Source organism: Manis pentadactyla, chromosome Y (genome assembly GCF_030020395.1).
Source record: "Manis pentadactyla isolate mManPen7 chromosome Y, mManPen7.hap1, whole genome shotgun sequence".
NCBI lineage: Eukaryota > Metazoa > Chordata > Mammalia > Pholidota > Manidae > Manis > Manis pentadactyla.
Window position 1 is genome coordinate 6,347,626 of NC_080039.1, and position 27,421 is coordinate 6,375,046.

General features: G+C 38.1%; 1 pseudogene; it reads left to right on the forward strand.

Annotated features, from left to right (window-relative positions):
• Positions 1-1,339: 1,339 nt before the first annotated feature.
• Positions 1,340-27,421, forward strand: LOC130682100 (NF-kappa-B-activating protein-like; annotated as a pseudogene).

Sequence of the window (27,421 nt, forward strand, 5' to 3'; positions counted from 1 at the left end):
ATAAAAGGAGATTTCCAATAGTCAATGGTATTAGTTTTCATGGTCTGGTAAGTTAGCTCTTAGGAGGAAAGGCCCAGAGGCCATCTAGCTATTAGTAGACTGGGTTTGGAATTTCCCAGCAAACTCATTGTGCCTTCAAAAATTAAAGTCACTAGTGTTCAAATGCTCTTTCATTTGAAAGCAATGTGAAATGAATAAAAATAATCACCATTAACTGTTTGCTGCTGAACTAGCCTATGATGGGGCTAATTAAAGAGGCTGGACAAGAAAGGGGTTACAAATTACTTTTGCTGGGGCACTCTGGTGGAGATGAGTGTCTTGGAGGATAAACACTCAGTTTTTCACTGGGCTGTGAATTTAACTGGAGTGTATCAAGCTCAATTTATTAACCCAAAATTTGTACCCTGTAAGTTAACTGGGCAATATGGGGCCCGGACATCATAGCTCACTGCCAATTTCCATAAAGTCTATTTAGTTTGGTTGGTATTCTAAAGGAAAAAATTGTGTGTGTGTATACACATACCTCAGAGATAACTGTTAAGTTCAGTTCCAGACCATTCAATAAAGTATCTCAGTAGAGTGAATCAAATGAATGTTTTGGTTTCCCAGTGCACATAAATGTTGTTCACACTACACTCTACTGTTAAGCCTGCAATGAAATTTATGTATAAAAATACAATGTACAGACTTAATTAAAATTACTTTATTGCTAAAAAATGCCAACCATCATCTGAGCTTTCAGAGAGTCATAATCACTGATCACAGATCATCATAACTAATATAATAATAACGAAAAAGATTGAAACGTTACAAGCATTACTAAAACCTGACACAGAGACACACTGTGAGTAAATGCTGTTGAAGAAACTATGTAAGGTTGCCATAAAACTTCAATTTGTAAAAACGCATTATCTTCAAAGTAAAATAAAACGAGGTAAGCCTATATATACACTCCAACACACATACACATGTGACAGATATATGTATTACACTGGCTTTGTTGTTCATACCGATGCTCAGTGAAACGTGTTCTGGAATCAACCGTCCCTCCTCAGGGAGGTCAACCAGAGGCAGAAGAAAGAACGAGGTCTCCTGTGCAGTTTAGACGTGAGCACCTCACTAACCGGAACGATGGACGGATCCGCTGCTCCACCGGCCTCTTTATGCCGATACACACATCCTGTTCCTCTGGGGGACGGCCTAGGTCCGGGGGGGGGGGGGGGTGGTTTGCGGAAGTACCCGGAACTGTTTGCAAGGTTCCGGCAGCCCGGCAGCTGAGAGCTCCTTCGGTTCCGTAAGCGCCCGTTTCTCCTGCTGTTTCGGAGAACGAGCGGCAGTGATGGCTCCGGTGTCTGGTTCGCGCAGCCCGGAGCGGGAGGCCGCAGGCTTCGGGTGGGGAACGCCGCAGTTCGTTGAAGAGCCCCAAGCCCAATAAAGCCACCCTCTCCCTGCGGCGCCGCCGCTCGCGCTCGCGTTCTTGCTCTCGGTCGGGAGACCGGAATAGCCACAGCCAAGGCTCCCGAAACCAGTCCTGTCGCTCCCGCTCGCGGTCACGCTCTCGAGAGCGGCCCTCTGCGCCACCGGGCACCCCCTTCGCTTCTGCCTCCTCGTCCGCCTATTACGGCGGCTACTCGCGCCCCTCCGGGGGCGACAAGCCGTGGCCTAGCCTTCTGGACAAGGAGAGGGAGGAGAGCCTGCGGCGGAAGTGAGTGACGCGAGCGCACCTTCGCTGTGAGGAGCCCACCTGCCTTCGGAGTCCGCCTCGTCTTTCATCTTTCTAACTGTTGGCATTTCGTGCTCGCTGCCTGCCTGTGTCCATTTTCTTCCCTTCCTTCAGTCTACCCGCGACAACACCTTATTCGCCCTTTTCTTCCCTTAGACTTTCACCCACCCGAGGGCCGCATCATTCAGTGCCCTGGTCTCTCCCTACCCTCTTGTCCGCCCCCCCCCCCTTATTGTAGCAGACATGGCCAAGAGCCAGACCTACGGGAATTGAAGCGTTTGCTTGGTTTTGCCATAATTCGCGATCATGTTTTTATGCCCCACAAGTTCATGGAAAGGAGGAGCACTACTTAACTGATCATAAAATTAGCAGTGCCAGGCAACTTGTTGAATGGTCAGACAGGTTTGAGATACCATGATATGTAAGTGGCAATATTTTTTTAGTGAGATGGGGAAGACTGAGATAAGGGGTTTAAATTGGAGGGTAGAAAAGCCTCTGAGAGAAGATGACTGAATGTAGAAAAACTGATCTTCTAAACTGTAGGTTAGCCTAAATTGAGAAAGGTCTTGTTGAGATCAGCCTTCATTGACAAAGACCTTGTCAGTCTTGACTATGAAAAGTGAGGTCAGGGTGTTCAGGTCTCCTATAAGGAGAGTGAGTACTGGAGTGGAAGAACGGATAAATTAAGAAGCAGAAAGGAAAAGGGTTATAACTTTCGCTGTGTAAGTGTTAATATCTGAAGCTTATATGAGTGTTAAATTATCAGGCACTGTAGTAAGTGCTTTTACATGTACTGTGTTTAAGAAAAAACAAGAAATATAAAAGTATTACAGGCATTGAGGGTCAGGTTAATGTCCAGTAGCTGGGAGATGTCTTCTTGAATCTTTTCCCTCCAGAAGTGGGAAGTAATAAGGCATAGTGATGAAGAGGAAAGGCTTCAGAATTAGATCGCCCAAGTTGATGGGAGAAGCAAAGTACGGTTGATAGCAGAACACATTTCACTGAGCATCAGTGCTTTACTAGGTAATAGTGTTAAGTTACTTAACCCCTGTGGGCTTAATTGCTTAACAACTTAAAAAGGGATAAAATTAGCACAAAGTCTCTCAGAGCTATGTGATGATTTAGGGCCTGGAACATAATAAATAGTCCTTAATTGTTAACTGTTAGGGTTTGGTGCATGGGGGCAGAAAAAGGAAAAAGAGGCCTGAGTTAAGTTTGGAGACATAACTCTCCAAATAACATTTTTCAGGAAGTTACCCCCACACTGTGTCAATCAAAAAGCAACCAGCTTCTTAAGGGACAATCCTCACCAAAGGATGTTTGGAACCTCTCACATGAAATTTGCATTTGTACATTTAATACATATAAGATAAATAATTTATCTAAGAGTACAGATAAAGCCAGGTGGCAGCAGGGATGAGACCTTGACTGCATACTCTTTCCTGCCTGTCAGGCATTCTTTCCCCGGTATGCATGTCCCAGTTTCAGGTTTTTAAGTGTGTCCCCTTATAGACTGTTTCCTCAAGGGGGTAAACTGAGTCTAACTGTGTGATTATACCACGTTTTCCCATGAATAAAGAAGTAAAAACTGGTTTATTCAATCAAACCAAAATAAATTACATTTACTTTGTAAAGGTGTTTTTTTAAAAAGAGTCACAAGCAGCTAAACTTTGTGGAATTGAGCCCTAGTTTTTTGTGTTTGTTTATTATGAGAGAGAGCAAAAATTAAGAGAAGAAATAAAAAATAAATGAGAAAAATTTCCCATGTCCTCCAAGAGCAGATAGAGAATATATTCCTTTTCTAAAAAGGAACTAGGGAAAACAGAGAAAACTAGCCCTGTATGCCACTGAGTACAATTTTTATTTAAAAGTTTGTTTCATTTTCAGTGCTCCTTTGATTTTCTACTTGTAATGCTTTATTTTTTAGCTATCTTCTTTAATTCCTGAGTTTCTTTGAATGGAATGTTTGACCAAATCACAAGAAGAGACTTCTCTTTACTCTCAAGAATGTGTATAAGCAAATGAAGTTACTCCCAAATGTAAAACTGTTTTCTGTCACATATTGCAGAAGATGAAATGGGCAATTAGGAGCTCTGCCGTCTTTCAGCAGAAGGGACACACTTGACAGCCTCCTAGCCTCTTTGTAGTCTATACCATTTGATAATACTATCAAAACATCAAATTCTCTGAGTTTACATTTACACAAAGTTTTCATTAATTTAAAGTTTAAAATGTAAAGGGAAAATAGGACTTAACTGGACTTCTTTGAATTTGATGATATATTTAGTAAACAGAACTTAGGCCATGGAGTTATAATTTACACACCTATATTTCTAGGAGATTAAGTGAGAAAGAGGGGATTGGAGAATTGGGAGCTCCTGAAGTATGGGAACTTTCTCCAAAGAATCCAGAACCAGAGTAAGTGATTGAAAGCTTTTTGTAATAAATTCCACTTAGTGATGATAAATGATCTTTTCAATGTATTTTTAAATTCAGTTTGCTGATATTTCTTGTTGAGGATTTTTGCATCTATGTTCACAAGGGATACTGGTCTGTCACTTTTTTGTAGTGTCTTTGTATGGTTTTGGTATTAAGGTGGTGTTGGCATCATAGGATGAATGTGGAAGCTTTCCTTCCTCAGTTTTTGGAATACTTTGAGGATAGGTATTAACTCTCTAATGTTTGGTAGAATTCTCCTATAAAGCCATCTGGTTCTTGAATTTGTTTCTTGGGAGTGTTTGATTACCAATTCAATTTTGTTACTAGTAATTGGTCTGTTCAGATTTTCTTTTTCAGACTTGGAAGATTGCATGTTTCTAGGATTTATCCATTCCTTCTTGACTGTCCAATTTGTTGGCATATAATTTTATAGTAATCTCTTATAAGCATTTGTACTTTTGTGGTGTCAGTTGTAACTTCTCTTCCTTCATTTCTGAATTTGAGTCCTCCTCTTTTCTTGATGAGCCTAACTAAAAGTTTACCCATTTTGTTTATCTTTTCAAAGAACCAGCTCTTCGTTTCATTAATTTTTTGGTGTTGTTTTCTTGTCTCTATTTCAATTATTTCTACTTTAATCTTTTTTTTTTCTTCCCATTACTCACTTTGGGTCATCTTTTTCTTTCTAATTCAGTTAGGTGTAAAGTTAGATTATTTATTTGAGATTTTTCTTGTTTCTTTAGGTAGGACTATATTGCTATTCCCTCTTAGAACTGTTATTTTTGCATCTCAAAAAATTTTGAACCATTGTGTTTCTATCTTCATTATTCTACAAGTATTTTTAAATTTCCTGTGATTTTTCTTTGACCTACTGGTTGTTTAGTAACATGCTGTTTAACTTCCATCTGTTGGTGTTTTTTCCAATTTTTTCCTTGTAATTTATTTCTAGTTTCATATCATCATGGTCAGAAAATTTTCAGTCTTCCTAAGTTTATTTAAGTGATTTCTATTTTTTAAAATTTATTGAGACTGGTTTTGTGGCCTAACATGTGATTTGTCCTGGAGACTGTTCCATGTGCATTTGAAAAGAATGTGTGTTCTGCTGGTTTTGGATGTAATGTTCTGTATATGTTAAGTCCATTTGGTCTAATGTGTTGTTCAAAGCCAGTGTTTCCGTACTGATTTTCTTTCTGGATGCTCTATCTATTGATGTAAATGGGGGTATTAAAGTCCCCTACTATTACTGTATTACTGTCAAATTCACCCTTTATGCCTGTCAATATTTATATATTTAGCTAGCCCTATGTTGGATTCCTAGGTATTTACAGTTATTATAACCTCTTCTTAGATTATCCCCCTTATCGTTATGTAATGCCCTTCTTTGTCTATTGTTACAGTCTTTGTTTCAAAGTCTATTTTGTCTGATGTAAGTATTGCTACCCCGGCTTTGCCCATTCAGATAGAAAGTTCTACCACTTAAGCACCTTCACATTTAGTCTGTTTGTGTCTTTAGGTTTGAAGTGAGTCTCTTGTAAGGAACATATAGAGGGGTCTTGCTTTTTATCCATTCAGTCACCCTGTGTCTTTTGCTTGGAGCATGTAGCCCATTTACATTGGAAGTAATTACTTGTAGATGTGTACTAATTGTCATTTGATTCTTTGTTTTCTGGTTGTTTTTGTAGTTCTTCTTTCTTGTTTTCTTCTCTTGCTCTCTTCCCTTGTGATTTCATGGCTTTCTTTAGTGTTATGTTTGTTTTCCTCCTCTTCATTTTTGTTTATTTATTATAGGTATTTGGTTTGTTTTTACCATGAGGTTCATATATAACATCATATGTATAGAGTTGTCTTTTATAAGGTGATGGTCACTTAAGTTCCAACACATTCTAAATGCACTACATATTTACTTGCCTCACCCCACCCATGTTTTCTGTATTTGGTGTCATATTTTACATCTTATTATTTTGTGTATCTCTTAAGTAATTACTGTAGATATAATTAACTTAACTACTTTTGTCTTTTCACCTTCATACTAGCTTTGTAGGTCGTTGGTCCACTATTTTTACTACATGTTTACCTTTGCCATTGTGATTTTCCTTTCATGATTTTTCTGTTTCTAGGTATGGCCTTTTCTTTTCCATTACATAAGTCCCTTTAACATTTTTTAAAGGGCTGGTTTGGTGTTGATCAGCTCCTTTAGCTTTTGCTTTTCTGGGAAATTCCCTGTTTCTCCTTCAATACTGATTTAGAACCTTGCTGGGTAGAATAGTGTTGGTTGTAAATTTTTTTCAGTGCATCGAATGTATCATGCCACTCCTTTCTGGCCTGTAAAGTTTCTGCTGAAAATTCAGCTCATTCAAGAAATAACAATTATTGTGAGGATGTAGAGAAATGGGAAACCTCCTACACTGCTGGTGGGACTATAAATTGGTGCAGCCATTGTGGAAAGCAGTATGGAGGTTCCTAAAAAGACTAAAAATAGAAATACCATATGACTCAGTAATTGCACTTCTAGGAATTTACCTGAAAAATCACAATCTCTGATTCAAAAAGATATATGCGCCCCATGTTTGTTTCATGTTATTTACAATAGCCAAGATATGGAATTAACCAAAGTGTCTGTCAATAGTTGAATGAATAAAGAAGATATGGTACATATATACAATGAAATATTACTCGAAGCATAAAAAAGAAAGAAATTATTCCATTTGCCACAACAAGGATGGAATTAGAGGGTATTATGCTAAGTGAAATAAGCCAGGCAGAAAAAGATGCCATATGATTTCACTTGTATGTGGACTCTAAAAACCAAACAAACAAAACAATCGACTCTGAGACACTGAGCAGCGACTTGTGGTTACCATGGGGGAAAGTTTGGGGTGGGCGGATGAAATATGTGGTGTGGGATAAAGAGGCCCAAAATCAGGGATGAAAGTGTAGCATAGAGAATACAGTCAATTCTGTAACATTTCTGTGTCGACAGATAGTAATCACACTAGTTGGGGAGAGGATTTAATAATGTGTATAACTGTTGAATCACTGTATTGTATGCTTGAAACCATTGTGATATTGTATATCAACTATACAACAAAGTACTTCAATTTTTTAAAAATTAGTTCATAGTATTTTGGGGTACACTTACATGTAACTAGTTGTTTTTCTCTTACTGCTTTTAAGATTCTCTGTCTTCAAATATTTACATGTTGATTATAGTGTGTGGTGTGTGAATCACTTTTGGTTCATCTTATTTAGGACTCTCTTTGCTTCCTGGACTTGGATATCTCCTTCATCAAGTTTGGAAATCTTTTAGACATTATTTCTTCCAATCGGTTTTCTGTTTCTTTCATTCTTCTCCTGAAACTCTGATAATATGAATGTTAGTATGTTTGACATTCCACAGGTCCCTTAAGCTTAATATCCTCATTTATATTTTTTTGTCTTTTCCTGGTTCACTACTGTACCTTTCAGATCACTTCTGCATCATTTAATCTGCTGTTGATAACCCTATTACCCTCTTAATTAAAAAAAATATTTTTTATTGACATATAGTCAACATATTAGTTTCAGGTGTACAGAATAGTGATTTGACATTTATATACATTACAAAATGCTCACCATGGTAAGTGTTGTTACCTTCTGTCACCATAAAAATATATTACAATATTATTGGCTATATTCCCCATGATTTATTTATTTTTAACTGGAAATTTGTACTTCTTAATCCCCTTCATTTATTTCACTTTCCCCTTTCCCCACCCCTCTGACAGCCACCAGTTTGTTCTCTGTATGAGTCTGTTTCTAGGTTTGTTGTTTGTTTGTTTTTTAGATCCTGCGTGTAAGAGAAATCATATGGTATTTGTGTTTCTGTGTCTGACTTATTCCACCTAGCATAATACCCTCTAGGTCCATCCATCATGTCACAGATAGCAAGATTTCATTCTTTTTTATGGCTGAGTTATATTCCTTTGTGTGCATGTACCACATCTTTATTCATTCATCTATCGATGGACACTTAGGTGGGTTCCATATCTTGTCCATTGTAAATCATGTTGCAATAACCATATAGGCTCATGTACATTTTCAAATTAATATTTTCATTTTCCTCAGGTAAATACAGAAGTGGAATTACTGGATTGTATGATATTGCTGTTTTTAATTTTTTGAGTAATCTCCATATTGTTTTTCACAGTGGCTACACCATTTTGCATTCCCACCAACAGTGCACAAGAGTTCCCTTTCTTCCGCATCCTTGCCAACAGTTGCTGTTTCCTGTCTTTTGGATAGTGGCCATTCTGACAGGTGTGAGGCGATAGCTCAGTGTAGTTTTGATTTGCATTTCCCTGATGACTACTGATGTGGAGCATATTTTCATGTTTTGTTGGCCAACTAAATAGACAGATAAATGTGTATTCAGTTCCACCAATACATTGGATATTCACCCCTTATTGGATATATCAGTTGCAAATGTATTTTCCCATACAGCATTTATATGTGCTCTAATATAAATATCCTCTCTAATGTGTTTTCCATTTTAGTTACTTTTTAGCTCTGAATGTTTTTTTAAAATATTTTTTTATCTCTTCTTTAAAGTTCTCACTGTGTCCATCCATTCTCCTCCTGAGTTTGGTGAGCTTCTTTATGACCACTACTTTGAACTCTTTATCTGGTGGATTGCTTATCCTCTGTTTCATTCAGCTCTTTTTCTGATGTCTTTGGCTTACCTTCCCTTTGGAGTATACTGATTTCCTCATTTTGTCTGATTCTCTGTCTTTGTTTCTATGTATTAGGTAGATTAGGTATATTTCCTGGTCTTAAAGGAGCGGCTTAATGCAGAAGATGTCCTATGGGGCCTCCTAGTGCAGACCTCCCTGATCACTTGAGTCAGGTAACACAGGGGAGTCCTCTGTGTCAGCTGCATACACCCTCCTGTTCTGCCTGGGTCACAACTGGTGTAGACATGCTGATGCACAGGGCTGTACCCTGGTCCACTGTCTGCTAGGCCTGACTGTGAGTGCTACAACATGCTGGGGTGTGGGGCTGGCATCTGGCCCATCTGCAGTTGCTGCAGCCCACTGGTGGGCAGGGTTGGCCTTCAGTGCAACTGGCCATGAGGCCCATCTGCAACAGCTACTGGCACTGGTGTGTGGAGCAGGCCTCTGCTGTGTGGGTGGCTGTGAGGTCCAGCTGTGAATGTTGCAGGTGTTCTAGTGTGTAGGGCTGATAGTCTGGGGTGGGAACACTTAGCCACTTAGCGGCTGTACTGGTGCTGGCCAGGGTCATCCACCAGGTGTGGCAGGGTGAAGAGCTAATTGGGAGGAGTTCCAGGGCAGGCAGGTTAGTGAGACAAGTCTTCAGGGGAACACCAAGGACATGCAAGTGATTCCAGTCGATAGAGAGGTCATAAATGGCAGCACCAGGTCAGCCGGGTAGAACGGAATTGAAATAAAAATGGTGTCCATCGACATTTCCATCCCAAGGGAAAATTGCAATAGATCCCTGCCCTGCCTGCACATACACAAGATTAGTCAATAGGTCATGTTCATGTATAATCCAGGCACTTTTCAAAATGCTCCCTCTGCACTGAGCCTCAGAGCAAGGGATATTGTATGCACACCATTTAAGATTGGACTCAGTTTCTCTCTGCCCTCTGGGTATCACAGACATAAGTCCTATTGGTTTTCAAAGCCAGGTATTATTGGTGCTTATCTTCCCAGTGCAGGTCCACCAGGCTGTTGTGCTTGGACATCTTGTTTCTCAGAGAGGGTTTCTGTGGTCATGATATCCCTCCTCCTTGTGGGTCACAACCCCAGGGGTGTTCATTCTGACTAGACCATGTCTCTATTCCTCTTACCCGTCTCACTGTGGCTTTTTCTTTATGTCCTTAGTTGTGTAAGATCTGTTCTTCTAGTCTTCTGTTTTTTTTCTCAGCTATAATATCTCTATAGGTACTTGAAGATTTTGGTGTGTCCATGGAGGGAAATAAGCTCACAATATTCCTGTTATGCCATGTGGATCCCCTCTCCTATACAACATTTTCTTCATTCATTCATCCACCAGTGGACTCTTATGTTGTTTCCATATCTTAGCTATAATAAATAATGCTGCTGTGAACATGGGGGTGCATATATATTTTCAAGTTTGTGTTTTGTTTTCTTCAGATAAATACCTGGAAGTGGAATTGCTGGACTATATAGCAGTTGTATTTTTAATTTTTAAGGAACCTCCATACTGTTTTCCATAGCGGCTGTACCAATTTACATTCCCACCAACAGTGCATGAGGGTTCCCCTTTCTCCACATTCTCACCAACACTTGTTATTTCTTGGGTGTTTGGTAATAGCTATTCTAACAGGTGTGAGATGTTATCTGCATTTCCCTCATAATTACTGAAAATAAGCATCTTTTCATGTACCTATTTGCCATCTATATACCTTCTTTGGGAAATTTTCTATGCAGGTCCTCTGCTCATTTTTTAATTGGATTGCCTGGGTTTTTCCTTTTGCTATTTTTTCTTATTGAAGTGTAGTTGATATACAATAGTACATTGGTTTCAGGCATAAAACATAGTGATTCAAAAACTAAATTCATTAGTAAATGCTCACTCTGATAAACTGTCACACAAAGATACTACACTATTATTGACTCTATTCCCTATCCTGTACATTTATCCTCATGATTGGTTTATTTTTGTTTTTTATTGCTGAATTGTATGAGTACTTTATATATTTTGGATATTAACCCCTTACCAAATAACATGATTTATAAATAATTTCTCCCAATGTATATTCATTGTTGATGGTTGCCTTTGCTGTGAAGAAGTTTTTAGCTTGATACAGCCCCACTTGCTTATTTTTGCTTTCTTTGCTTATCTTTTGGTGTCAGATTTAAAATCATCTCCAAGACTATGTCAAGGAACTTCCATGGAAGAAAATAAGCTCAAGATATTCCTGTTTTGCCATGTTGATCCCCTCTCCTATACAACATTTTCTTCATTCATTCATCCACCAGTGGACACTTATGTTGTTTCCATATCTTAGCTATTGTAAATAATGCTGCTGTGAACATGGGGGTGCATATATCTTTTCAAGTGGTGTTTTCTTTTCTTCAGATAAATACCTGGAAGTGGACCTATGTTTCCTTCTGGGAGTTTTATGGTTTTAGGTCTTAAATTCAACTCTTTAATCCATTTTAAATAATGTTTGTGTATGGTGTGAGATAGTGTTCCATTTTTATTCTTTTGCACATGGCTGTCCAATTTTCCCAGTACCATTTATTGAAAAGATTGTCTTTCCCGATTATATATTTTTGCCTCCTTTGTTGTAAACTAATTGACCGTATATGAGTAGGTTTATTTCTGAGCTCTCTGTTCTATTCCCAGAGGCATTTTTAAAAATGAATATTCCAATATGGTTTTGTTCAGAAGATTTTCCTATATCAAATTATCTGAAGGCTTAATGCTTTCTTTTTTTCCTAACTTTTTCTCTCTTTGGTGCTATTGATAAGCTTCTTCCTCCCTGTCTTCCATTTCTGTGTCATCTTTAGGTTGAGTTGATACATTGAGTTTACAAGTAAACTTGTCATTTGTGACGGGGTGATAAAGCATTATTATCTAAAGTTATTCTTATAGATGCCTTTGGAAACACTCATAGAATCTGCACTCGAAAAATTAAGAGTTCGAAGGAACCCTAAGAATAATTTCTAGGCAATTCCTGAATTGTTCCGGATGTGATCTTCAGAGGAAAAGATTATATGATATAGAAATTCCCTTTTAAATTATTGTAGAATTTTAATAACGCCCATTTGCAGAATTTTTTGCAACAGAATGATATCTTCTGCTGTAGTTTGTCAGGTGCTTCATGCTCTGGGGAGACAGACAGGTGCTGCTCTGCCGTGTGGCCTTTGCACACAGAGAATAGAGTTAGGAAGTCCTCCCACAGCCTTCTTGACTACAGTTCTTTGAGTTTCCTTATGGTTCATGACCTTCACCCGGTGGTTTCTTTTGAAAATACTAATCTCATGTGCTGCTTTCACTCAGGAAATAGCACTTTGTAAACTCTAAGGCATTATGCAATGTAAACGATTATTATGTGATTATGAAGGTGGTAGATCCTTGAACTGTACAATTGTAAATGCAGTCCAGTGTTTGCTTTTAATGTTTCTCAATCAATTTGTTCCTGAAAATTTTCAAGCCTATACTTTTATACTCCATGGTCTATATTTCATCACTTTTCTGATGCTTATAACTGTTTTCCTTAAATTCACCTCTGATGAACATACACCAGTAGAGGACGAAGGGCCAAAGAAATGTACCACTTCGTCTTCTACCTGAGAAGGTATTCTTTAAATACAGAGCTTTTTTTATTGAGGAGTTACAAAACACATTTATATATAGTTGAATATTGGACGTCGCTTTTATTCAAATTGCCTGTCATATATTCCTTTTCAGTATTTCAAATATAATAAAATTGGTACTCAGAAATTCCTCTTTAGAAGTAAGTTTTTTATTTCTGCTTTATGTAGAAGAAAAGAAGAAGAAGAAATCTAGTCATTCAAAAGAAAGGTCCAAGAAAATGAGAAAGAAAAACTCATCTAAAAGAAAACATAAGAAGTATTCTGATGATAGTAACAGTGACTCTGATTCTGAAACAGACTCCAGTGGTAAGAAAGACAGCATCATTCTGCAAACCTAGCTTCCAACCAAGTTGTGGTTCTTAAAGCTTATTTTAGAGGAAGGTTTTTAAAACAACAATAAGGGACAAGAGTTTATGAACACTCACTCACTGTGCCAGCCACCCTGCTTAGTACTTGATATTCACTATTGCTGTTCAGTACACACAGTGGTAACTGTTGGATACATCTTAGAGATGGGAAATGGAGGCAATAGAGCAGTTTCCAAGTACCGCACTCAGGGACACACAGTTGGGATTCACACCTAAGCAGTATGGCTCCAGATTGGTTGTGTGTAATCGCACAAGGCATGTGGCATGGGAGCAAGTTGGGGTTGGGTTCTGAGACACGTGGTGCTGAACCAAACCATACAGGCTGTGTCTGCTCAGCAGAGCAGCTCTTCTGTGAAATTCTCACACTCAGTGGGCACCTTTGTGCAGTTTTCAAAAAGGCACATCGTAAAAGACCCCTTCCCGGCAGCTGATTGTGAAAGACACCTCCTGTAGGGTGGCACATCACAATAAGCCATCCTTTTGTGCCCTCTCCTGGCTGTTGCTGGACAGAGGGCGCCTCCACTGGGGACACATGACACAAAGGTGCTCCTTCCGCTGATGTCACCAGGGTTTCCTGGCCCCCCTTGTCACTTTCCTTCCTCACTGCCGGAAGACGGAACTTCTGTAAAGCACAAATCCTAGCAGGTCAGTCCCCTACTTAAAGTCCTTCAGTAGCTCTCCATAGCCGTCAGGGTGAAGTTGGGTCCTGACCGATGCCTCAGTAATCACATAGACCTGGGTCTCTCTCTTGCAGCATCCTGTAGCCTGAGAACTACTTTCTGTCTCCTCAGTATTCCATGGCCTTTCTCTTGATTCTGTTACTTGGCACAGAGAGTCTTATCTGCCCACGACACCAGACCCTCCCTCCATGTGGCTTGGCTTACTCATCTCAGCAATGGGTGTGCATTGCTTTTTTAAAAACCTGGTTTTTGAAAGAACTAGCTTAAGAATCACCTTCTCCTGGGCAACCATTCCTCAATTACCCTCCCCAAATCAGCCTGCTTTTGAGACTCCTCTATATGCCCAGAGCACCCAAGATTTTAACATTTGTTAGCATTTTGACATATTTGTTTAAAAAATGTGAGTTTTTGTGGAGATACTGAAAGTAAATTACAAATATCACTGTACCATCCTAAATATTTCTGTATACACCTCTAGAACACAAGGACATTTCCTACTTAATCACAATACTATTATCTCATACAGTAAAATTAATAACAACGTCCTGTATCACCTAATACTTTGTGTGACTTTAATTCTGTGTCCCCAATGCCTAGCACATTTTGTGATGAGTAGCAATAAATGTTTGAATTAATTTCTATGTTTCAGCAAATCGGGCAACAGGATATTTATCTACTCAAAAGTTTTGGGGTTTTAGAGTTTAATTTTTTTAACTATAATGTGGTTTAATTTGCAGATGATGATGCAAAAAGGAGAGCAAAGAAAGCCAATAAAACAGAAAAGAAGAAATGCAAATTGTCAGTTTTTTCCTTCAATTTTTATTTTGAAAAGTTCAAATATATATAAAGTTATGTAAGATATTAAGTAAAATAATATGATGATCCCCCATGTAACTATCACCCAGCTTGATAATTTTCAACTCACAGGAAGTCTCCAGTGACCCCATTATTTTGAAACCAATCCAAGATATCATTTCATCCGTAAACCAGCATGTTTCTCTAAAAGATAGATGTTAGTTTTGTAAAAAAAACTGTAAGCACAATATTACTATCATGTCTGAAATATTTAACAGTACTTTGTCAGTTCTCAGTTTCTTGTCCAGTTTATTCAAATTGGGACCCAAAGTGCAATTGGTTGATATATCTTGTACATCTCTTTAAATCAATAGGTTCCCCTTTTTGTTCCTGCATTTTATTCATTGAAGAAATCAAATCATTTACCTTAGAATTTCCTGCAGTATGAATTTTGCTGATCATAGTCTTATAGTGTACTTTTAACATGTTCTCTGGCTTCTATGTTTCCTATAGATTGATAGTTAGGTCTAGAGACTTGATGAGGTTCAGATGTAAATTTTTGGCAGGAGTACTTTTTAGCTGGTATTGCATACTTCTATCAGGAGGAAAATAATGTCTGGTTGTCTCTCTTTGTCATACTAACAGCCATTGATGGTCATTGCCTAAGTGGGATTGCAAAATATTGATAGTCTAATTCTGGCCTACATTCTTCATTTATTAGGTAGATAATTCTATAAGAGAAGCCTACCCTCAGCTATTTGGTTACCATGAAATTTAGTTTATATAACAAGGGCACAATAATGGCTTACTTCAATTTTTTTTGTTTTATGACTTTTCAAAATAATGATTTGGTTTCACTTCCTTGATTATGAAAACAAATTTGATACGTATTTAAGCTATTACACTTTAAATTATTGATGCTCAAATTGGTAAAAGCTGTTTTTTAAACACTTTATTTCCATTATCTTTCCGTAACATGAAAATTGTATTTCATTTGTCTCTGAAGGGATCCTTTTTTATCTCACATTTTTTAATTTTGTTATCATTAACCTACAATTACACAAAGAACATTATGTTTACTAAGCTCCCCCTTCACCAAGTCTCCCCCACAAACCCCATTACAGTCACTGTCCATCAGTGCAGCAAGATGCTGTAGAATCATAACTTGTCTTCTCAATGTTGTACAGCATTCCACATTTACCCCCTCCACATTATACATGCTAATAGTAATGCCCCCTTTCTTTTTACCCACCCTTATCCCTCCCTTCTCAACCTTCCTCCCCAGTCCCTTTCCCTTTGGTAACTGTTAGTCCACTCTTGGATCCTGTGATTCTGCTGCTGTTTGGTTCCTTCCGTTTTTCTTTGTTCTTATACTCCACATATGAGTGAAATCATTTCGTACTTGTCTTTCTCCACCTGCCTTATTTCACTGAGCATAATACCCTCTAGCTCCATCCATGTTGTGGCAAATGGTAGGATTTGTTTTCTTCTTATGGCTGAATAATATTCCATTGTGTATATGTACCACATCTTCTTTATCCATTCATCTAATGACGGACACTTAGATTGCTTCCATTTCTTGGCTATTGTAAAGAGTGCTGCGATAAACATATGGGTGCATCTGTCTTTATCAAACTGGGCTGCTGCATTCTTAGGGTAAATTCCTAGAAGTGGAATTCCTGGGTCAAATGGTATTTCTATTTTGAGATTTTTGAGGAACCTCCATACTGCTTTCTACAATGGTTGAAATAATTTATATTCCCACCAGCAGTGTAGGAGGGTTCCCATTTCTGCACAACCTCACCAACATTTGTTGTTTGTCTTTTGGATGGTATCCATCCTTACTGGTGTGAAGTGATATCTCATTGTGGTTTTAATTTGCATTTCCCTGAAGACAAGTGATGTGGAACATCTTTTCATGTGTCTGTTGGCCATCTGAATTTCTCCTTTGGAGAACTGTCTGTTCAGATCCTGTGCCCATTTTTTCATTGGATTATTTACTTTTTGTTTGTTGACGTGTGTGAGCTCTTTATATATTTTGGATGTCAACCCTTTATTGGATCTGTCATTTATGGATGTATTCTCCCATCCTGTAGTGTACCTTTTTGTTGTATTGGTGGTGTCCTCTGCTGTGCAGAAGCTTTTCAGATTGATAATGTTCCACTTGTTTATTTTTGCTTTTGTTTCCCTTGCCCGGGGAGATATGTTTGGGAAGAAGCCACTCATGTTTATGTCCAAGAGATTTTTGCCTATGTTTTTTTCTAAGAGTTTTGTTTTCATTACTTACATTCACGTCTTTGATCCATTTTCAGTTTACATTTGTGTATGGGGTAGGACAGTGATCCAGTTTCATTCTCTTATGTGTAGCTGTCCAGTTTTGCCAGCACGATCTGTTGAAGAGACAGACATTTCCCCATTGTATGTCCATTGCTCCTTTATCGTATATTAGTTGACCATCTGTGTTTGGGTTAATGTTTGGAGTCTCTATTCTGTTCCACTGGTCTGTGGCTCTGTTCTTGTGCCAGTGCAAAATTGTCTTGATTACTATGGGTTTGTAGTAGAGCTTGAACTTGGGGAGTGAAATCTCCTCCCACTTTATTCTTCCTTCTCAGGACTGTTTTGGCTATTTGGTGTCTTTTGTTGTTCCATATGAATTTCGAACTATTTGTTCCTGTTCATTGAAGAATGCTTTTGATAATTTGATAGGCATTGCTTCAAATCCATATATTGCTTTGGGCAGGATGGCCATTTTGACAATATTAATTCTTCCTAGCCAAGAGAATGCAGTGAGTTTCCATTTTTTAGTGTCCTCTTTAATTTCTCTTAAGAATGTCTTACACTTTTCAGGGTATAGGTCTTTCACTTCCTTGATTAGGTTTATTCCCAGGTATTTTGTTCTTTTTGATGCAACTGTGAATGGAATTGTTTTCCTGATTTCTCTTTCTATTAGTTCATTGTTAGTCTGTAGGAAAGCCACAGATTTCTGTGTGTTAATTTTGTGTCCTGCAAATTTGCTGAATTCCAATATTAGTTCTACTAGTTTTGGAGTGGAGTCTTTAGAGTTTTTTGTGTACAATATCATGTCATCTGAAAATAGTGACAGTTTAACTTCTTCAGTACCAATCTGGATGCCTTGTATTTCTTTGCTTTGTTGAATTGCCATGTCTGGGACCTTCAGTACTATGTTGAATTACAGTGAGGAGAGGGGCCATCCCTGTCTTGTACCAGATCTCAGAGGTAAAGCTTTCAGCTTCTCACTGTTTAGTATGATGTTGACTGTGGGTTTATCATATATGGCCTTTTTATGTTGAGATACTTGCCCTCAATGCCCATTTTGTTGAGAGCTTTTTTCATGAATGGATGTTGAATTTTGTCAAATGCTTTTTCAGCATCTATGTATATGATCATGTGCTATTTGTCCTTTTTCTTAATGTGATGGATGATGTTGTTGGATTTTCAAATGTAATGTAACATACTTGCATCCATGGAATTTATCTCACTTGGTCATGGTGTATGATCCTTTTGATATATTTTTGAAATCAGTTTGCTACTTTTTTGTTGAGTATTTTTGCATCTACGTTCATCAGGGATATTGGTCTGTAATTTTCTTTTGTTGTGGGGTCTTTGCCTGGTTTTGGCATTAGGGTGATGTTGGCTTCATAGAAGAGTTTGGGAAATTCCCAAAGGTTCTGTTTTTTGGAAATCTTTAAGGAGAATGGGTATTATGTCTTCTCTGTATGTCTGATACATTTCTGAGGTAAATCCACCTGGCCCGAGGATTTTGTTCTTGGGTAGTTTTTTTGATTACTGATTCAGTTTCTCTGCTGGTAATTGGTTTGTTTAGATTTTCTGTTTCTTCCTTGGTCAGTCTTGGAAGATTGTATTTATCTCGGAAGTTTTCCATTTCTTCTAGGTTTTCCAGCTCTTAACATATAGGTCTTCATAGTAGTCTCTAATAATTCTTTGTATTTCTGTGGACCGCACTGTGATTTTTCCGTTCTCGTTTCTGATTCTGTTGATGTGTGTTGACTCTCTTTTTCTCTTAATAAGTCTGGCTAGAGGCTTGTCTATTTTGTTTATATTCTCAAAGAACCAACTCTTGGTTTCATTGATTTTTTTCTATTGTTTTATTCTTCTCAGCTTTATTTATTTCTTCTCTGATCTTCATTATTTCCCTCCTTCTGCTGACTTTAGGCCTCATTTGTTCATTCCTGGAGATAATTTATCTCTCTCTGCATCAGATTCTATGCATTCCTGTTCCCTGGTTTCTGTTCCATCTATGGCTTCTTGCCTCTCATCCATTCTGCTTTTAAATCCTTACAGAGATTATTTTATTTCTGTAGTCTCCCTCCCTACTTTGTCTGTTAGCTCTTGCATTTTTCTCTGCAGCTCCTTCTGTATGGTTATGACCTTTATTTTGCATTCTTTTTCAGGGACATTGGTTAGGTCTATCTCTCCATGCTCCTTCTCAGCGGTTGTTCTTTTTCCAATTTTGATCATTATGATGTTAGACTATTCATTTTGGATTTTTCTTCCTTCTTTAAATATGCCTGGATTGCTATATACTTTGCTCTTATGACTGCTTTTGCTGCATCCCACACAAGTTGAGGCTTTCTGTTGTTGTTGTCATTTGTTTCCATATATTGCTTGATCTCTATTTTAATTTGTTCATTTATCCATTGATTATTTAGAAGCATGTTGTTAAGCCTCCATGTGTTTGTGAGCCTTTTTGCTCTCTTTGTGCAATTTATTTCTAGTTTTATACCTTTGTAGTCTGTAAAGTTGGTTAGTAGGAGTTCAATCTTTTTGAATTTACTGTGGCTTCTTTTGTGGCTTAGTATGTGGTCTATTCTGAAGAATGTTCCATGTGCACTTGAGAAAAATGTGTATTCTCTTGCTTTTGGATGTAGAATTCTGTAGATGCCTTTTAGGTCCATCTGTTCTAGTGTGTTGTTCAGTGCCTCTGTATCCTTACTCATTTTCGGTCCGGTGGATCTATCCTTTGGAGTGAGTGGTATGTTGAAGACTCCTAAAATGTGTGCATTACATTCTGTTTCCTCCTTTAATTCTGTTAGTATTCGTTTCACATATGTTGGTGCTCCTGTGTTGGGTGTATATATATTTATAATGGTTACATCCTCTTGTTGGATGGAACCCTTTATCATTATGTAAAGTCCTTCTTTATCTCTTTTGCTTTCTTTGTTTTGAAGTCTATTTTATCTGCAAATACTAGTACTGCAACACCTGCTTTTTTCTCCTGGTTGTTTGCATGAAACATCTTTTCCCATCCCTTGACTTTTAGTCTGTGCATGTCTTTGAGTTTGAGGTCAGACTCTGGTAAACAGCATATAGAAGGGTCTTGCTTTTTTATCCATTCTATTACTCTGTGTCTTTTGATTGGTACATTCAGTCCATTTGCATTTAGGGTGATTATTGAAAGATATGTACTTATTGCCATTGCAGGCTTTAGATTCATAGCTACCAAAGTTTCAAGGGTAGCTTCTTTAGTATTTTACTGTCTAACTTAACTCGCTTAATGAGCTCTTATAAACACTGTCTGATGGTTCGTTGTTTCTCTCCCTTCTTATTCCTCCTCCTCCATTCTTTATATGTTGGGTGTTTTATTCTGTTCTCTTTTGTGTTTCCTTTGACTGCTTTTGTGGGTAGTTCATTTTATTTTTTGCCTTTATTTAGTATTTGGTTGTTCTGCTTTCTTTGCTGTGATTTTATTTTCTCTGTTGACATCTGTTTACCCTTCAGAGTGCTCCAATCTAGAGAAGTCCCTCTAAAGTACCCTACAGAGGTGGTTTGTGGGAGGCAAATTCTCTCACCTTTTGCCTGTCTGGGAATTGTTTAATCCCTCCTTCATATTTAAATGATAATCCTGCTGGACATAGTATTCTTGGTTCAAGGCCCTTCTGTTTCATTGCATTAAACATATCATGCCATTCTCCTCTGGCCCATAAGGTTTCTGGTGAGAAGTCTGATGATAGCCTGATGGGTTTCCCTTTGTAGATGACCTTTTCCCTCTCTCTCGCTGCCTTTAATACTCCGTCCTTGTCCTTGATCTTTGCCATTTTAATTATTATGTGTCTTGGTGTTGTCCTCCTTGTTTCCCTTCTGTTGGGAGTTCTCTGTACTTCTGTGGTCTGAGCGACTATTTCTTCCCCCAGTTTGGGGACGTTCTCAGCAATTATTTCTTCAAAGACACTTTCCATCCCTTTCCCTCTCTCTTCTTCTTCTGGTACCCCTATAATGCGGATATTGTTCCTTTAGGATTGGTCACCCAGCTCTCTTAATATTGTTTCATTCCTGGAGATCCTTTTATCTCTCTCTGCGTCAGCTTCTATGCGTTCCTGTTCTCTGGTTTCTATTCCATCAATGGCCTCTTGCATCTTAGCCATTCTGCTTTTAAATCCTTCCAGAGATTGTTTCATTTCTGTAGTTTCCCTTTCTACTTTGTCCGTTAGCTGTTGGATTTTTCTCTGCAGCCCCATCAGCATGGTATGACCTTTATTTTGAATTCTTTTTCAGGGAGATTGGTTAGTTCTATCTCTCCGCGCTCCTTTTCAGGGGTTGTCTCTGTGATTCTAGTCTGGATCAAATTATTCTGCCTTTTCATGGCGATAGAGGTAGTTGTGTGGAGCTGTCGCGTGTGTCGGCTGGGAGAACATCCCTTCTTGCTAGTTTGTGGCCTTCCTCTCCTGGGAGAATGGCGACCCCCAGCGGCCTCTGCTGGGCAGCTGCATGCAGATAGGGTCTCTGATTCCTGCCTGGCCACTGTAGATCTCCACAAGGTTGCTGTGTGTGTGGCCGCTCTCAGGCTGCTGCTCCGCTGCGGCAGAGACCCCCTCTTGGAGGGGGAATAGGCGGGAGGCTGTTTATCGCCATGAGGGACCTCAGAGCTGTGCTGCCGCCCGGGTGGTTAGGGTGCCTGGAGTTCCCTGAGATTCCCAGCTGCTGGGCTAAGTGTCCTGGGATGCTTCCGTCCAGCTGTGGGTACCCTGTTCCTTTAAGACTTTGAAAAACTACTTGCTTTTCTTTTGTCCCAGGGGCACTGGCTGCAGGGAGGCACTCACAGGTTACTGTCCTGTTTCCCTAATATCCAGCACCCCACGCACTGTGTGTCTGTGCTTCTTGTGCGGATGACTAGGGCTGGTTATTTAGCAGTCCTGAGCTTCCTCTCCCTCCCCACACTGATTCCTCTCCTCCCACTGGGAGCTGGGGTGAGGGGCGCTTGTGTACGGACAAGCCATACCTTGTACCTTACCCCCTTCATGAGGCGCTGGGTCCTTGCAGGTGTATATGTATCCTGGCTGTTATCCTGGATCTTCTGGTCTCTCTTTTAGGGATTGTTGTATTTGTTGTATTTTCAAAAATTTATATGGTTTTGGGAGATTTCCACTGCTCTGCTCACGCTGCCATCTTGGCTCTGCTCCCCTGTAGGAATCTTTTTAATAGGGAAACATGATTTAGTTAAATAAGTTAGAAAAAAAATTAATAAAAATCCTTTAACAAGTTTGAATAAGATGAGAATTTAAATCATTTTAATCAGTCTTTTCATTGCCTTGACAAAATGAGATGGCCTTTAACATGGGAATATTAAATCAATTTGTGTCAAATTATAATCATTACAGGAAGAAATTCAAGAAAAAGAAGTCAAAGAAGAGCAGAAAGATTCCAGTGATTCAAGCTCTAAAGCTTCTCAAGAAGAGTTTCTGGGGTACCCCTGGAATGATTGATTAAGTAGGTTGCTTCTGATAGACCCAGATTCAAAACCCAGGAAGCATACTAACCGAGTAGTCAAAGTGTGAGTATGTTTCTGAACGTCCTTCAAGCAGAGCCTGAAGGACTCTCAGATTTAGTCGGCCCAGAGGCTCCAAAAACACTTGTCTCTCAAGATGATAAACTTCTGAAGTAAGTAACAGTATATTTATAATATCTAAAGTACCTTCCCAAAAGTATGGCCCTAACTTACCTTTCTAAGCTTATCTCCTTCTACTCCTTTGTTTATACCCCAGGTTCCAACTGAGAAGAACTGAAACTTCCCTGTATTTACTGTTCACTTTCCGACTTTGTGCCTTGTTCACCTTATTTCTTCTCCCAACATGCCTTACCTTCTATTCCCAGCCCTGGTTTCTTTACTGCCTCCAATCTCGCCCTGTTAAAATCCTTACCTTCCGTCAAAGCCCTTTTCAAAAGGACGGGGCATGTGCAGATTCCCAGTACCTTTCCTCCATAGGTAGGTATGATTCCTATCCCTCTTTAATCCTGTAGTCTTCACAGCATTTTCTATTTCTTTTGTGCAGTGTATTGTATATCCTATTTTGTGTTGCTATTAATATCCTTATTAATATGTAAATTCCACAAGAGCAGATATTACTTTTATATTACAGGCTTTGAGTTTAATAGGTATTCAAGAAGTAGTCAGTGAATTAAATGAAGGGATGGTAGTTTTTAAAGTCCCATTGAATGAACATTATTACTTGTTATTATATAGCATTGTTATTGGTTATAAGTCTAAAAGGTATGCAAATTTGAGATACATTTTTTCTTTTTTTATTGAAGTATAGTTGATGGAGAAATTTATGTTGGTTTCAAGTATACAGCACAGTACTTCAGGAATTACACACATTATTAAATCCTCACCCCCAATGAGTGCAGTTACTATCTGTCAACATAGGAAGATGTTACAGAATCATTGACTATATTCTCCATGCTGCACTTCCATCCCCATGACCTATTTATATTATGATTGAGATTTTTGTACCCCTTTATCTCTCTCACCCTCCACACTCACCCACCCCAACCCTTCCCCCATGGTAACTACCAGTCACTTAGCTCTGTGTCTCTGAGTCTACAGCTGTTTTGTACATTCTGTTTTGTACTGTTTTTAGATACCATGAATAAGTCATATAGTATTTGTCTCTCTGCCTGGCTTATTTGTCAGTGTTGTCACAAATGGTCCGGTTTCTTTATTTTTTTAAGACTGAATAATGTTACATTGTCTATATGTATCACATCTTCTTTATTCATTCATCTGTTGATGGACACTTTGGTTGCTTCCAGAGATATATTATTTCTTTACTTTTTTTAATAGAAAAGGAATTCACTAGAGGCAGAAGCCATAAACTCAAGGTCTATGGGGATAATTTGATGGTTATAAATCTGTACTCAATACCATAGTTCTTTTGTTCTTCCAAAGTATGTCTGTATTTCTGGATAGTTATTTAGGACACAGTGCAATGTTCACTAACTCAAGAAAAGTAATACTGGGTTTCTCAACATGCTGCCACTCAGCAACAGTTATTCCTACTGTTTTGTGAGGGAAGGTGGTTTTTTTGTGCTTTCTTTAGAAGATCACCTTTTTGTAATGGACCTTTTTTGAATTCAGAATTACTTTGTAGCTATGATCATGCGCTGCTACCTGGTGAAGGTACAGCTATGACTGAACATGTAAAAGCTGGAAACATACCCCACAAAGAGGTGAAATTAGCTTGACAAGTGAAGAAATTGCATCATTTGAGCACTCAGGCTATGTAATGAGTGGCAGCAGATATGTTCTTTCCACTGAGGTCTGTTTCCATGATTAGATATTTTCCTCTTTCTTAGTTCCAGAATTATGTTTTGGTGATTGGTTTTCATTAAGTGACTTTTCCAAATGAAAAGTAGAACATAAATATTAGTTTAGTATTGGTTTTATTGTTACAAATGTGGTTGCCTAAAATTCCAAATATGTATGTACCTCTGCCTCAAACTCAGTTGTATCTCCAGCTTCAAAGAATCCATCTTTCCAGTGTCCTTTCCTAGTTTGTCTTTTAGTTTAGGCAGTTTATCCTCTGAGGATATAGTTAAATTCAGGTATTTATCACTGCCCTATGAGGAATGTGGCATTCTGGTAGTTAGGAAAGCATTTTCATAAGTCAGTGTTCCTGTTTTCTGAGTTTTTCTCCAGTTCTCTGTGGAGTCAGAGAATGTGGACCCTGTAGTTCTCTGTGAACACTGAGATTTGAGAGCAGAAAATGGTAATGACAGACATCAGATTCAGCATGGGAAAATGAATATAAAGTTATGGAAGATAAAGAAAAGTACCAGGAGGAAAAGGAATAATGAACTGATAGGGCATCAGGACCAAAACAAAACTGAATTTTGGATTTTTTTAACTTTTATGGGCTTTTAAAGTAGGTGCATATTTTAAAATGATGTTGGAGGCAAAAGTGTGCAGAACCCCTGGAGCACCTCCAGAATCTCGGAATTCTGAGGATCAACATTTGAAAATGTTATATCTGAGTTGTAGCACAGTATGAAAAGAAAAATAAATTAGAGGCATAAGAATTGGAAAGGAGGATGTAACTCATTTTTTGTGAATATGATTTTTTACATAGAAAAATGATTTTACATAAAAAATATGAATTTTTTCATAGACACATACTAAAGAATCTTCAGATGAATTATAAATAATAGAAGGGAGTAACAAATGGTTGGATGTAAGGTTATCCGGCACAAAAATCAGCTGCATTTTTGTGTACCAGGAAACAACTGGAAAACGTATTAAGTAAAAAGGAAACATTTATATTAAGTTCAGAGAATATGAAGGATTTAGGAATAAACCTTAAGAAAACACATCCAATGCCTCTGTAGGGAAAACTATAAAGCACTTTTAAGAGACATTAAAGAAGACCTAAATGAATGGAGAGGTACCTTGTCCCAGGATAGGAAGGCAACATTGTAAGTTTTTTCCAAGTTTATCTGTTCATTCAGTGCAGTTCTAATCAAAATCACAGAGTTTTTCATGAAACTTAATAAGATGGCTCTGAAATTGATGTGTCAGACGAGAGAGCCGAAAAGAATGGCCAGGTCACTTCTGAAGAAGAATAGGAAGATGAGATTTGCCCTACCAGACATGAGGATCTATTATGAAACATGGCACTTTACAAAGCATGGAGGGAACAAACGAGTTGTTCAGTGGGATGAAGTAAAGAGCCCAGAGGCAGAGCCATACATGTATGGACATCGTTTTATGAAAGAGATGGCATGTCAGATCAGTGGGGAAAGAAAGGTATATTCAGTAAATGGAGGAGGAAAAATGGTTATCCATATGGAAAATGAAGTAGAACCCTCACCAAAATCATACAGCTTAAGGACTTAAATGTCAAAACAACTTTAACCCTCCTTGTATAAAATATGAGCAGATATCTATTATATCTTAGGGTGGGAAAGCATTTCTTAAGGAAAACAATAAACATATACTAATCAAAATAAAATGACAAGTTCCAAGCTAGGATAACGTCTTGCAGTACACACAACTGATAAAGAGTTAGTACTGAGAATCTTTAAAGAATACCTGTAAATAACTCAAAAGAAGAATGAGAGAAAGACACAAGCAGGCATTTGATAGAAGAAGAAATATATGTGGCCTACACATATACAAAAATTACTCACTATCATGGGAACTGAAGATCAAAAGTGTACTGATGTACCATTTTACACCCATTTGATAGATAAAAATTCAAACAATGCCAAGCATTTGAGAGGATGTGGGTCTACAGGATCTCTTAAATATTGCTATTAGTGATATAAATTGGTACAGTCATTTTAGAAAACAGTCTGAGATTGTCTTGGGAAGTTGAGCATTCATATGCTTTCTGACCCAGCAACTCTATACCTAGAAACCCAGGAGAAAATCTTTCCCATTTACTAGGAGATGTGAGCATAGATGTTTATTTCAGCATCATTCACGTAGCACTTCTTTCAAATAAACAGCCCTGCTCACTGTACCCTGAGCAACCTAAGTGCATTGTCATCTCTTTGACTGTCCATCCTGCCACTCCCCAAGCTTCACACTAACTTAAAATGATTTTCCCCTCTTGCCCTTTCTTGGTTTTCTCTACTTTCCCAGACATAGGTAAAGCTTAATTTTGAACTGGTTTTGTGGGATTGAGTTACATACACAGTTGACCCTTGAACAATGCAGGAGTTGGGGTACCAATCCCCATGCAGTCCAAATTATATAACTTTTGGCTCCCTACAAACTTTATGAGTAGCCTACTGTTGTCCAGAAGCCTTACAGATAACATAAACACGTATTTTATATGTTATATGTATTATATACTGTTGTATGCTTAGAATAAAATCAGCTAAAGGAACAACAGTGTTTTTTCAAATTGTTACAAATCTACAAAAAACTTCTAAGTATATTTATTGAAAATAATCTGCATATAAGTGGACCCTCAAATCCATGTTGTTCAAGAGTCAACTGTGCATTAAAGAGGCAAGTTTTCATGAAATTTTCCCTCCAAACCAGTAGGCCTTTTGAAAGTAATGTAACGGTTTCCCTCTGCCTCTGCCCTTATACTTCCGTATTTGACCCTTGTGTTAAATCTCTATTTTCTGAGATACTACTGGATTCTAAGGAAGTTAAATTCATCCATAAAACTCACTAGAGACTCAACGATAGATTTAGACTTGGTTCATTTGGTTATATGATAAGTTAGAACCTTGAAGAATTTTGAGTTGATCATCAACTTAAATCTTTTCATCTGTCCTACTATTAATTCCACAAAGGCAAATGCTACATATCATATAGAAAGTTTAATAATTTTCCCGTTTCTGATTGTTCTACAGGAAACAACAGAAATAGACTTATGCCTGTAGTATCTGAAATTTAATACATTCCTGATGTTGACAGAGCCTCAGAAATCATTATTTGAATACTAGAAATGAACCAAAGGATGCATCAGTTGATAAAACAAGTGATCTTTTAAAAATTGAACCCATAAACCGTTCCTATTTGTCAGCTTTCAAAATAGAACACCCTTTGTTAAAAAATGATTAGTGTGGAAGTACCATGAGAAGAATTCCTGAGAAATTAAGCCAAAAATAAAATTATCTCCAGGCATCACCAAATGGAGGCTGTGCAACTGCAGAAAGAAAACCAGATCAATCATGCTGATGAGAAGAGAGCCCTGGCATCCTTTAACCAAGAAGAGAGGTGAAAGAGAGAAAATGAGATCCTGGCCAGTGTTTGAGAGATGGTATACAAAAAAAATTAAAGGGAAAGATGACAAATAA